At 36.2% G+C, this 15002-nt stretch overlaps 1 protein-coding gene and 1 non-coding gene across 2 annotated transcripts in view; both read right to left on the bottom strand.

Annotated features, from left to right (window-relative positions):
- Positions 1 to 15002, bottom strand: part of LOC135702518 (uncharacterized) — a 575981-nt gene that overhangs the window by 547800 nt on the left and 13179 nt on the right. The window lies entirely within an intron of this gene.
- TRNAS-GCU (transfer RNA serine (anticodon GCU)) lies at positions 12615 to 12696 on the bottom strand. The gene has a single exon. It is a non-coding gene; the product is annotated as a tRNA-Ser (tRNA).

Below are 15002 nucleotides of genomic sequence, written 5' to 3' on the forward strand. Positions count from 1 at the left end.
ACAGATGCCTATTATTCAACAGGACTCTACGAGAATCGAGATGACAACGGTTCAGCAGCAAGGACACAATACATAAGCGGTGAGATCTAACTGATTACAGCTAGATATAAAAATATGAAATACATCCTACTAAATACGTGCCATCTTCAAAGCAGGAATTGCTTTGATGATGGAAGTGTACACACAGTACCAATATACATTTTATATCGGTACTACGTGTATGCGGGGCTTGTTGTAAGTGAAAGTAACCTCGGAATGGACGTGAGTGACCAGGCATTCTGAAATGGGTTACTGAATCTCAACAGAGCTATCACCTTTCAACTTCCGGGCTAAAATTGTTTGCAATGGGATCAGTATAAGATAATAATAGATTATATTGCAAACATTTTTCTTCCATAAAAACACTGCCGGACAGTGGAAGTTGGATTGTATATACATACATACATACATACAACTTGGTATCACGAAATAATATTTAAGAGACGTGATTTGAATTGTTGAACAGTACTAGATCTATAGAATAATGCCTGATCATCCGGAAGTCTCGGATCCATATCAAGACCTTTGAAATTCTGAATAGCAATTTCGCCTTTCTGAAATGTTGGCACTGATTTTGTTACTGGCGTGCACCCTTTTATAAATAAGATTTTTATTTTCCTATTTACAAAATTAGAATATAAAATAAGTTGATTTCTTGATAACTTGATTTGAAGGTTAAATAACTTCATTTCATATTATAAGGGCCACTGAACACCTTTTATTGCGTCAATTCCTTTGAGATGGTGCCTGAAAATTGCACCACAAAGGTGCATGAAGGGACAAACTTCAATGAAATTTGTTGGTCAAAAATTGCACCACTGTGTAATTTTTTTTTTCAAGGTGGTTCATGGAGGGTAAATTTAAGATTGAAAAAAATCACCTTCATGGTGGTAAATCGAAGATAAAGCTTTTTTATTGAATATTTCTGGTGTAAAAATATCATCAAGGTGGTGCATGGAAGGACTAATCAAAATGAATAACTCTGGTGGAAAAATTGAATCACGCTAAAAATTTGAAGGTGCACATTTAACTGAAATTTTCTGGTGGAAAGTTCGCAACACTGTGGTGAATGTAGAAGCAAGCAAGTAGAAGGTTTATTCATTTTTCTGGTGCATAATTTGCATCATTCTGATGAATGCAAGCTTCATTTAAAATTTATGGTGGAAAATCTGCACCGTTCTGGTGAACGAATGGGCAAGTTTTTCGGAAAAATGTTGGTCTTAAATTTGCATCCTTCTGCTGAATACAGAAACAAATTTTAATAATAATTTCTGTTGTAAAATTTGCACCATTCTGATGATTGGAGGGAAGCTGTTTTACTGAAAATGTATGATGAAAAATCCGAAAATAGGGGCAAACTTAATTTGGTGGAAAACCTGCAACATTCTGATGATAGGAGAAGTCAGCTATATCGAAAATGTTTGGTAGAAAATGGAAAGAGGAAACCTGCACGAATCAGAATATTGGGGAAGCAATTTTTATTAAACATTAAAGGTGGAAATTTTACACCCTTCTGTGGCCGCATTGCGTATCTCGAAACGAAAAACTTTTTTTATACAAGCGTTCGTACAAAATGCCTTTCGTTTCGAGAGGCGCAATGTGCTCTCTGGTCAATTGAAATTTTCTGGTCTAAAACTATCTGGGGGCAAGTTTGTATTGAAAATTACTGGTGTAAGATTTGCAACAATCTGCTGCATGGAGGGGCAAACTGAATTGAAAAATTGCACAGTTCTGGTGAATGTAGGGGCAAGTTTTATTGAACATTTCGGGTTAAAAAAAAAAACAACGTTTTGGTGAATGGACGGACAACTTAAACTTTACTTCCGAGAAGAACCTCAAGGGTATTGAATTCTGAGGACTGTTCCAAAAGAAAAAAATCCTGGGCATGATTCCATGATTATTCTGGGAATAGTTTTTAGTGAATCCTGCAGATAGTTCCAAGATAATTTCGAAAAGAATACCGGAGAATCAAATTTTGAATGAAATTCCAAAGGGATGTTGAGAAAAATTTCATGCTCATTCTGGGAAGAATTTCTGGAGAATACAGAGGAAATTTTTCTGAAATTTTAGGGAAATTTAAGTTCCAATGTGAAAAAAAAAATTAAAAATATTCCGAGAAGAACCTCAAGGATATTGAATTCTTAGAACAGTTTCAAAATATTTCTGGGGAGTATTCAAAAAAGAAAAATTTTGCGTATAATTTATATTGCATCCTGCAGATAGTTTCAAGATAATTTCGAACAGAATTTCGATGAAATTAAATTTTGAGTGAAATTCCAAATGGATTTTAAGCAAAATTTCAAGCGAATTCCGAGGATAATTTCTGGCTCATTCCGGGAAAAATTTCTGAAACTCTAAAGGAATTTCAGTTCCAAGGTGTTCTGAGAAAAAAATCATGAACAGTTCTAAGTATAATTCCAGTGGACTTCTGAAATGAATTTCAAAAGAGCTCTTAGGAAAGTTCTAAAAAAATCCGAGAAGAACCTCAAGGATATTGAATTCTGAGGACAGTTCCAAAGGATTTGTGGGGGAGTATTGAAAGAAAATTTCGCGAATAATTTCTAATTAAAATAATTCCAAAAAGAATACCGAGAAAATTAAATTTTGAATGAAATTCCAAAGGGATTTTGAGGAAAATTTCTAGGGAGTACCGATAATTCCCAGCTCATTCCGGGAAAAAATTCTGGATAATACTGAGGAATTTCTTCTGAAACTCTAAGGGAATTTCAGTTCCAAGGAGTTCTGTGTAAAAGTCAAGAAGAGTTTTAAAAATAATACCAGAGGACTTCTGAGAAGAATTTCAATAGAGCTCATAGAGTTCTGAAAATTTCAAAAAGACCCTCAAGGAATTCTGAGGATGAACTTTTTTGCAAATGTATAAAATTTAAAGACAGCTTTTGGATTCCCTAATTGCAAAGTGGGATTGTTGTCTTACTAAGAATTCGTCTAAGAATCTTCTCTGAAAATTTCAAGTCATTTGTTACCGTGGATAAAAAGTTACAGCTGTTTATGTGCGTTGCAATAAATTCGGGATTGTTCTTTATATCATCTTTAAAACATGTCCAATGTTCGGCATCATTTCCTGTCACCCCGACTGGCGGTACTTTGGGACAGGGTTGACATGCTCAATCCCTCACACAAGTCGTAATTCCGTTAACAATCCTGTACTCGCTTGTCAAAATAGTTTTTTGCGCTTTTGTTCCAATCGTTACATATTTTTTAAACCCTTTTAATGATCCTATTAGCCTTGGCATTTTGGTAAAAATTTGAAAAAAAAAATATCATATTCATTAAATAGTCGAACGGCGCCGGTGGTGTAGTGGTAAGCGTGATTACCTCTCACCCCAGCAGGCCTGGGTTCAATCCCAGTCGGCGCCGCCGGGATGTTCTGAGGCATAACATCTCTGATCACGCCTTCCTTCGGATGGGAAGTAAAGCCGTTGGTCCCCGGTTCATGAGTTGATGGGTCGATAGGTAGGGTCCAGGTGTGGGAGCTGCCTTCCTGGCACGTCGGTAGCATTGGTGCTCAGCACGGAAAACAAGATCGACGGAAAAAACAAACCAAAGGAAAAAAAAAATTAAATAGTCGTGCAGTCATAATTGTCAAGGTTCTGAGACATGGAAGTATTTTAAGAGTTAAAACAAATTACAGAACAATCGATAGAATCTTGCGGACAAACCCTGGAATTTTCAGTAAAATTAAAAAGTATTCAAAGTGTTAATTTCAAAAAACTATTGAGGAGGATCCCACAAAGTGTTCGAAGGAGAAGTTCAGAATTATTCTGACATCAAGTCCTTAGAAATTGTTAGAAGAATTTGGAGGGATTTCTGAGGAGAAGATTGCAAGTTCTAAATTAAATTTAGAACCTAAAAAATTAGGTAACATTTGAAGAATCCCAAGAGAATTAAGATGAGAATTCAACAAGAAACAGAGTTCTAAGAGTGTTCTGGCGATAATTTCAGCTTCATCAAAGAGCTCCAACAAAATTTATTGCACAAAAATTGCTAATAACTAGAAAGAAATTCTTTAAAATACTCCAAGAGGTTTCTAAATAATTTCAAATTTCGAAAGATTTATGCTAGACTTAAAAGAAAATTTTGAAAAGGATTTCAATGGAATCAAAGTCTCCGAATAGGTTTAAGTGAATTCTAAGACGGATTCCAAATAATTTCTTAGAAGGGGTTTCAAGGAAATTCCAAAAAGAATTCAATGGTAATTACGCAGAGTGTTTTCTGGTTAATTTTAAAAGAATTCTATAATAATTCAGAGCAGAATTCCAAGCTCATTCTGAAATTCATATCATGAGAATTCATAGTAAAATTAAAACCCGGGGAAATAATAGTTCAGTTTCAGTTTTTACAAATATTGGTTTCTTAAGTCCAGCATCTTCAATATTTTGTTTTAAGGCTCATGCACTTTACATCTGAAATTGAATCGCAGAAATCAATTTGAAATATTGCTGAGTGATTAAATTCTAAAAACAATAAGGCGGGAATCTGAAAAAAATGCAGCAAATAGAGAAAGACATTTATTTGGTAAAAAATCACTCTGGTGTGAAAACATATTCCTATGGTGTGTATTTTTCCTGGTTCTCTCATCGAATTCCCGGGTTTTTCCCGGTTACTTTTCAAATTCCCGGATATTTCCCGGTTCGCTGGCCACTAGAGTGATGCAAAATTTGAAATTTTCGCTCCACAATACTTAAACGATTCCAAATCAGATCCTGACTAACCTCTCAAAATTTGAACCCATTTGGTGAGAAACTGAGATCGCACAAACCATTTGAAGTTTGTATGGGAATTGCTATGGTAAAACCAAGATTTTTGTTCATGTCTATCTAATAATTCACCATATCGGTCTGCTTCCAAAACTTTCAACTGTACTTGTAGGAAATTTTCCCAGCTACAACTTTTTGATTAAATGCAAGGATCGAAAGTTATCAATGGTTCAATGCGCTGATGTCTTATGATCATGCTCAATCAACTGCTCAGCAGGCAACATTGGTGTTTCTGGGGCGTTGAATAGGACACAAAAATCATGGCTACTATGTCACACTGCAAAATACAGTGTTGCCTACATAGCAGCTGCTTGATCATGTCATAAGTTTACCAATCTCTTGGAAAATTAATAACTATTTCCTGTCTCGTTTTACATAGAAATGATCTTCAGCAAAATTGTAGCTGAGAAAATTTTCTATAATGATGGCTATCGAACTGTTTCGCAGCTCAATATGGAAAAAGACTAGAAGGCAATGAACAAAAAGTTGAGATTTCCCATAGTAATTTACATGCAAACTTCAAATGGCTTGTGCGAAGTCTGTTTCTAACCAAATGAGTTGTAAATTTGGGAGGCTAATCAGGACCCAATTTGAAACCATTTAAGCACTGTGGAGCGAAAAAGTCAAATTTTGCATCAGTCTACTGGCCACCCTGTTACCGCTATAATTAGTTATAAACGTTACCGTCACCACTCTTCTTTCGTTACACGCTTATTTTTAATTAATCTTTATAACAGCAATTTGTTACCTAATCAAGCTGTAATTTGATGTCCTTAAAGGCAAATTCTTTACTCGCAGCATTGGTTAGTGACTTTTTAATAACTACACACAGAGTTTAGATAACCGAAGTCGGTAAAATTTTACTGGGTTTCTAAACAGCTGAATTTTCAGTAATCAACCCAGTCCGTAAATCGCAGAATCTCTGAACTGTCAAAAATTACCGTCAGTACTAGTATTGCTGTCTTATTCAGTAATTTATTTCTTTACATAGTTTTTTGCTGAGTTTTTCAGTATTTTTATTTTATTTTTTTAATTAATAAGTCAGTTAATTCATCAACAATGTTTTTATTTCATTATTTGTTTGGGTTCATTCGATTAAAACATTTCGAATTTATAGCGATTTGTATTTGGGGACGGAGTTTAGTGGCGGATTAGCAGTAATGCTGTTTTGGGTGCCTAAGTCTGAAGCTCTATAACAGAAATTTTTAGTGAAATTTCTTTCTTCAAACCAGTGATGGAAAAGTTCGTGAAAATTCACTATGACTCGCGAACTTTTCCCTTGGTGAACTTCGTGAAACATAACGAACTTTTTCAACACTGCTTCAAACTAACTTGAACATCTGAAAGTCAATGTAGGAGTGCAGAAACTGATAAATTTCGGGGTAGTTTATGCAATGTTGGATGTTGGAATTTCGTTTGATGACTGCTCCAGTAAAACATAACGAATACAAAAAACTCGGTGCTCTACTTTACTGAGTTTTAGTCATTATCCGCAAAACTGTTATTTTACGACAAGTTCAGTACTTACTCTTACCGAATTCAGTAGTTTGTCGCAAGAGCTACTGATCGTCAGTTGTTTTATTGAGAATAGCTGTATGTTCGGTAATTTTTGTGATTTACAGTTCTGTAAAAAAAATTACCGAACAGGGAAGCCGTGATTAAGTGTGAGTGACTTTTTGATGAAAACAGTGACTTTTTAGTGACTGACTTGAAAATATTTACCTAGCCACTAAAAAGTGACCAGCGACCAGCTCTGAAATCCAAGAAAAAGGATTTGATTTTTGTTTCAAGAGAGACTGAAATGTTTCGAGACTTGCTTTTATCAATTTCAAAACCCTTCTACGCTACTATATAGTTAATAAATTGTAATTATTTCAAATTCAGGGCTGTTACAAGATTTTCTAAATTTGATCCGCGACAAAAAAAAACAAACTGTTTTCATTGCCTAAAAATAGCATTTGTATACTACTACATGGCATTTCAAGCTAATTGCATATAGCATATTAGATTTTTGCCTTAGTGTTCTTTGAAGTACTTTCACATTTTTATTGAGCGCTTTCTATGCCTGTACCATAAAAATCGGTCAGTATGATCATCTGGAATTTATTCAAAGTCTACCAGAATGTTTATGAAATCCATATTTAAAAAATATATATAAAGCAAACTTGTTAGCATTGCTAAAATCATCCAAAAGTTTAGAAAAGTATTGACACAGTGTTCCCAAAAAGTTTAAATATCCATTTCGCAGCATTTAAATTGATTGATTTAAATCAATTGATTTAAATTTTTGGTAAAAATGATGATTTTTTTTAAACTAATAGTCAATTTAGTCCTTAATATTTGATGCAGTACCAGAATATGTTTTAAAAATATTATTAGTCTGTGATTATTTAAGTCTCAAGATCAGCGAATCCAAACACATAAAGCAACCAACGATACAGACAAAACGGTTGCTACGACTACCATGACAAACTCGCTCTATAACATAGCTCGATCCGAGTGGTAAAAGGATAATGATATATTGCTTGCCTGCTTTGTTGCAATATACACGGATGAGGACATAGCTTGATATGAATCGAGAAAAGACATAACAAAAAAATTCCCATTAACACACGTGTATCATCTTCGGCTCTACTTCGTGAAGCAGTTTGCCAACAATTAGTTCGTTTCCTTCTAACGCCCCGAGTGAGTTGTGTCGCACGGGCTGCTTGTCATGAAAAAGAACGAAGAAGATTATATCATTATTGCTTTGCACTTCTGACATAGCGTTATTATTCGGTTCGTTGATCGCTTGTCATTTTGTCATTTGGAGATATTTTTGATTCCTTGCTCAGGATCATGAAATGATTCTGAATTCTGGAATTTATATTTTTCCTGGTTCCCAGATCCTGAAATTTTTTGTTAGTCTGAAATTACTTCATTTACACTTCAAATTGAATCATCCTAGAATTTCATCATACTTCTATTCCGGATTCCCCTAAACTAACCTTGATAATATCCAAACTTAAAACATTCTAAGAGTGCTTAGCATTATCTCTTTTAATCTCTTATAAATCGCTCTTAGATTTCACAATTCGCTCAAACTGGTAATAATTTCCAAGAATTGGCATAATTTGTCTCAATTTTCTCTATGAAATTCTCTTAGAATATTCTTCTATTTCTATTTCCTTGGTACTCTCTTCAGAATGACCGTCACATTCTTCTCGGACTAATCCTCTTCAGCATTTCCTAAGTACTCAAGTACTTTGCCAAAAAAGCCTTGAAAGTCTCCCAGAAATTTCCAGATTTCTTAAAACTTCATAAAACCTTATCTCCATAGAAAATGTATTGCAATTATTCTCACGATTCGTATCAGCATTCTCCTTAAGTTTCATCTTAAGAATTTTCTATGATTTCTCTTCCGAATTCTAACTATTTCCTTTCTTGACAAAATCTTCATGCAATTGTCATCAGAGTTTGCAAAAGACAATTTATACCGTCTTCACTTCAATCAAAGGTTGCACAGACTGCATACTTACACTTCACTGTAAACTATTTTCAAAATTGCCTTAAAATTCTGAAATCTAGGGCAACTCAGAATTCTAAAGTATTGCAGACTGCTAAGGTAAGGTAACTCAATATTCACAGGTTCTTTAAAACACTATTTAAAAATCAAATCAATTATCCTTAAAAAATATCACGAACATACTTCAAAGTCCTGGTGGTTGTCTAGATTCAATAGCCTTGCTAATTTTACAAAGCTCAATGTATTGTTTTAAATCCTGAACAGTTTTCGATTTCTTTAACATTCAAAATTAGGAAAATTCCTCCATATAAAAATATTGATTTTTATAAATCCAATATTCAAAAAAAAATTGGTTATAGCCGAAATCTAAACAAAACCACCAAATAAAAAAATCCTGGCTCGATATTAAAAAAAAAATTGAAGATTTTTTACAGCCGATAATGTTTAGAAAATGTCTCAATTTTTATGATTCTGCAACCCATAGCAAACATGCTGTAACAATTCCATGTATGATGTTGCAATAATGTCCAACGTTGATGGCCTTTAGTAAGGTATTAAGTTTGGCTTTTTAATTTTTGATTAGAGGGTCCATTATTTGCAGTGATATTTAAGCAACACATTTAAAACATCTGGGAAAATCTGGAACATATTTAAACAATCTGGAAATAAACGTGATCTATCTGTGTATCTGGCAAGACGACTGAAAATCTGTAAAATCCAGATAAATCAGGAATACTGGCAACGCTGACGCTCATTGTTCTCAAAACAAAAGAAGCACTCCTAGCGAATCCCCTTTTTCTACATTTATCCGTAGGACGAAGAAAATCTAATGGCGTTTCAATGCGTTAGGACGGAATTGAAACTCGTAGAACGAATTTAGAATCAAGAAGCGGTATTAGATTTTAAATAATATCTCAACAATTTGTGACTCAAATCTAACGGTACGTATGAAAAGGTGAATAAATTTAGAAGCCATCTTTGACATAAATATTCCATTTTATGTTTAAACTCGTTCAGAAAAGAGAGGTAAAGCGCGGGTTGTGCTTAGTACGACGGAAATTAGATCAAAAACCCTAATAGTAAACATAATAAAACACCCTTACATTATGAGATTCTATTGAATAATACTGGCCTAGATTTGATGAAACATTATTAAAAAAATTAATGCATTTTCATTTGAAATGCAAATTTTCTTGAAAATTAACCAGAGACGAATTTTGCTGTCCTAAATGTTTTCTCATTTTTTTACCGATTCAAACCAAACACCCTGCACATAATCGAGAAATTACCAAAGTTTCATAAGTCACGCTTGTTGGTCACATCGCGGTTGTGTATTTACACGGATATTCCTTGGGTTTTGCCCAATGGTGAGACATTTTCATGATATTTTTTTTTATTTCTAATATGAACCTAGCACTTTTCGTTATCAAATCATAACCTAATCGTATATATGTGACTTTGTGGATCATGCACGACTCATTACTGTGTATACCGGCAATTATAGGTTTTCCAAATCGTCCAGGACATCAGTTGATTTGTTGTACTAGATCAACCAAGACTGCAATAATGTCTGTAGTATCGAAATATGTCCAATCAGATTCAAAGTGTCTATGTGGATCATGCATGATCTATTTCCGAGTAAACCAGATGTTCAAGGTTCTTCAAATCGTCCTGGAGTTCAGATAATTTGATCTACTAGATCAACCGAGATAGGTAAAATGTCTTTAGTGTCGAAATATTTCCAGACAGATGCACAGTGTCTATGTGGATCATGCATGAACTATTGTCATGTATACCAGATGTTTTAAGTACTCCAAATCGTTCTGGACCTCATAGCCTAGTCAGTAAAGGCACGGTATTACCAAGCCGGAGGCGGCGGGTTCAATTCCCGGTCCGGTCGAGGGAATCTTTCGGGCTGGAAATTTTCTCGACTTCCCTGGGAATAGAGTATAATTGTGTTTTTGCCACACAATATACAAATTCATGCATTGGTATTGGCATCGAAAGTTCTCAATTAATAACTTTGAGAGTGCATTTAGAAAACTAAGTTGAGAGCATGCAATAAGCTAAAATGCACTAATCAATAAGCTTGAAATGCGAATAAAAAGAAGAAGAAATCGTTCTGGAGTTCAGATGATTTATTCAACTATATCAACCATGACTGGGATGAAGTCTGTAGTATCAAAATATGTCCAAACAGATTCATAGTGTATATATGGATAATGTTTAATTATTTCCACGTATACCAGATGATCTAGGTTCTCCAAATCGTCCTGTAGTTCAGATGATTAGTTTTACTAGATCAACAAAGACTAGGATAATATCTGTAGTATCGAATATCGATTTTGAAATCCTAAAACATTTGGCATGATCCACATAGACACTGCAAATTTGTTTGGGCATATTTCGATACTACAGATATGTAATTAGTCTTGGGTGGTCTAATAGAAAAATAATCTGATCTCCAGAATGATTTCAGAACTGTGGGATACACCTTGATGTGTACTACATTGTTCCCCCTAGATTCTACCCCTTGCTTAACGAATAGTTGAGGAAACACACTCACACAACCACATACCCTCCACCGAGCCAACGGCACAAGAGACTGTAGCATCGTGTCTCTTCCTCTTTGTTCCCCAAACCACCGTGAGAGTAAGTCGTGCGTCAGTCTGTCTCCTGGGCTGGGCGATTTCTTCCGGCGGCAATTTGGAGATTCCACAAGAACCAACACAGATAGAAATTCTGAATTTTAATTGTGAAGTAAACGTTCATTCACGTACACTTGTATTTCATTTTATGCAACCAAGCAACTTGTAAACAATGTTGTTTACAAAGATGGGCTTTTGTATACAATATTTGCTACATTGCATGAAGTGTCTCAGAACTTTACATGATATATAATGTAAACTTATATGATATGTGACGCTCCATTTATGTGCATCATATTGAACAGAAATTTGCTTTTTCGAACTGTGTATAATATCTTGTATACGTAGCAAAAGGTCGGGTGCAATCCACATAGACACTTTGAATCTGTTTGGACATATTTCGATACTACAGACCTTATTGCAGTCTTGGTTGATATAGTAGAACAAATCAACTGAACTCCAGGACGATTTGGAGAACCTAGAATATCAGGTAAATATGGCAATTACTCGCTTATATACGATTCGTTTATGATTTGACAACGAAAAATGCTATGTTCATATTGAAAAAAAAAAGGAATATGTCTCACATTGGACAGACCTCAGGGAATTTTCGTGTAAATCCGGTGTGACTTATGGAATTGATATCATTTTTCGATTATTTACAGGGTGTTTGGTTTGAGCCGGTAAAAAATCGAGAGCCACATGAACAACAAAATTGATGACAGCAAAATAATCCGGGACGGAAAGGTTACAATGAATTTTAAATTTTTTGTGACAGCACATCAGTCCCTTCGCGATTTTCGCGACATCATTTAATGTTTCCACGGTTTTCGCGACTGAAAGTTCAAATCCGCGAAAATCGCGAAATTCAGGCCTGTTGTAACAGCACTGCAAATTACTGACTGTTAGTGTAAGTAAATACGGTGTTCCATAACCCTATTTTACTAATTGTATCTTAAATAAAAGACATACATTTTATGTTAGCAATGCGATTTATGCCGTCTCTATCCTAAAACAAATCATTGTGTAACACCAGGGGGAGGGGGTGTTGGTAAATGTGATATGTTTGGTTATAGGGAAGGCATGGAGGCACGAGTATTAAACTGAAATTTTTGCGTTACATAATGTGTGGATAAAATAAGCAAGTAACACACATAAACACACATACGCGCGTACGCGCACCAATTTTATTGAAAACCTAAATTCCTGCTTCTAACACGTCCACCCCGAACTCTATATAAAAAAAACGCAACTGCGCTAGCTGCGTGGACATGCCGATCATAAATGTACACCATACACTCTTTTCCATTATTATACGGACCGGAGAGATCTAGACGGCTATGACGCTGTTGACTATCTGCCACCACCATATTCATACCACAAGAACGAGAAGATGCCAATAATAATGCGATATAATAAAAGGACACATCCCGGAACCGCCACCATCAGCACAGCACCCTCATCATTGCCGATAATAGCATGTAGCATTTCCCCCCCTTCGATAGAAGACCAACAAAACTGCCTGCTTACTTTGATGCTTAACAACGCAGTGTAACACGACACTTTCGTGACTTCCACCAACCACCACCAAAATAAGGATGCATTTAGGAGGTGAGGAATGAAATTCGGCTAAAAAATCAAGGCCGACGAGGATGGGATTCGAACCCACGCGTGCAGAGCACATTGGATTAGCAGTCCAACGCCTTAACCACTCGGCCACCTCGTCGCGGTGGTGAAAGGAGGATCGATGATAAGTGCTTTTGCTGTGGTGTGCTTCCGTTTTCGTTTGCAGTCGCCAGTCGGCGGTAGGTGGGATAGTGGAAAAATGGGAATATTAATCGAGTTGATGTATAGGCGCTGTTATTAAGTAGGTAGACATTTGGACGCGATGAATCGAGAGCGATTGTAATCTACCGGGTGTGTCTGCGTGTAATCAATGAATAATTTATTGCCAGCTAGTCGCGGAAGGCTTTGTTGAGTCTTTAATCAGACAAATGGTTAACACGGTTGCTGTAGTTAGTTTTGTACAAGTAGAAGTTTTACTTTCGGGAAAAGAAGGAAAATGGGAGCCGTTTCTTGGTTGTATGTGAATGCTTGCTAGGTAAGTTTAGATACTTCACGAAGAAGTTTCTCATGTTACGAAGAACCCAAGAAGTATTGAAGTGATTATAAACGAAAAATATTATCTCAGTGAGGCTTACACATTTTTACTGCCAAGATTTCAACAGCCGACCAGTTCTGCAAATTATATTGCCGAGAGTCGGCTTGCCGACCTAATCGGCTGTTGGCGATTTTACTGAGCTAGATTGAGTGTGAGTCGACTTGCAAGTCCCTTCGAGATTTTTTTCATTGTTTGACGAATATGAAGCCTACCAGAGTTCTTGTTGATCTTTCTAAGCATTTTCTAAACTTGGGACTTCTGTAAGTTTTCTAAGATGCATTTAAGTTATTCTGAACATCTCTAAAGGGTCTGTCCGGACTCAGTTCCAGCACAACACATTCTTCGAGAAGCGTTCCCGGGCGGCAGCTCTCTGGATAGACCATTCACAATGCTGGAATTCTCTATGGCTCTTCTTTCATCGAACAACTCCTCACCGGGAAGCGATATGATTAAATTCAATCTTCTGAAAAATCTCCCAGATATCGCTAAAAGACGCTTGCTAGACTTATTCAATTCCTTACTAGAAAACAACATTATACCGCCTGAATGGAGACAGGTCAAAGTAATAGCCATTCGAAAACCTGGCAAACCAGCGTCTGACCATAACTCATACCGTCCGATTGCGTAGCTTTCGTGCATTAGGAAATTGTTGGAGAAAATGATCCTTCCGAGACTCGATCAGTGGGTCGAAATAAATAACTTGCTATCAAATACACAGTTTGGGTTCCGCAAGAGCAAAGGAACAAACGATTGTCTAGCGCTGCTTTCCCCTGATATTCAACTGGCCTTTGCGTACAAGGAGCAATTGGCTTCAGTATTCTTGGACATTAAGGAGGCTTTTGATTCAGTTTCCATTGAAATTCTGTCAGACAATCTGCACAGATGTAAATTTTCTGGAATTTTAAATAATTTCTTGTACAATTTGTTGTCAGAAAAGCAAATGAACTTTTCCCTTGGACAACTGACAACTTCCAGAATTAGCTACATGGGCCTGCCCCAAGGTTCATATCTCAGCCCTCTTCTTTATAACTTTTATGTCAAAGATATCGACAACTGTTTGGCAGAACAATGCACGCTAAGACAACTTGCAGATGACGGTGTGGTTTCCGTAAGAGGCCCACATGCCGTGGACTTGCAAGAACCATTGCAAAGTTCCTTAGATAGCTTGTCTTCCTGGGCTAGGAATCTAGGGATCGAATTCTCGCCGCAGAAAACTGAACTGGTAGTGTTTACTCGAAAGCGGTACCCAGCCCAAATGCAGCTTAATCTTTTGACCAGAAACATTGCTCAATCCTTGTCTTTTAAGTACCTTGGGGTCTGGTTTGATTCAAAGTGCAATTGGAATACCCATGTTACGTATTTGAAGCAAAAATGTCAACAGAGGATCAACTATCTCCGTTCAATTTGTGGCACATGGTGGGGTGCTCATCCGGGAGACCTCATAACGCTTTATAAAACAACTATCCTCTCTGTTCTAGAGTACGACTCTTTCTGCTTCTTTTGTCAAGAAAATGTCACCTAATAAAATTGGAACGAATTCAATATCGTTGTCTGCGTATTGCTCTTGGCTGTATGCACTCAACGCATAACATGAGTCTCGAGGTTCTGACAGGAGTAAAACCCCTCCAGAACCGTTTCTGGGAGCTCTCTCTCTGAGAATACTAATCAAATGCGGAGTGACGAACACACTTATAATTGAAAATTTTGAAGAAATTCTTGGGCTGAACACACAATCTCGATTTATGAGAATCTACCACCACTACATATCGTCGGATATGTGTCTTCCTTGTTATACTCCAGACCGTGCTCACTTCACCAATCGCAGTTCCTCAATATGAATATGAATATGATCTGTACATGAAACAAGTGAT

The sequence above is a fragment of the Ochlerotatus camptorhynchus genome, unplaced genomic scaffold (assembly GCF_037179485.1).
Source record: "Ochlerotatus camptorhynchus isolate MF236.1 unplaced genomic scaffold, CSIRO-AGI_Acam_v1.1 ptg000193l, whole genome shotgun sequence".
NCBI lineage: Eukaryota > Metazoa > Arthropoda > Insecta > Diptera > Culicidae > Ochlerotatus > Ochlerotatus camptorhynchus.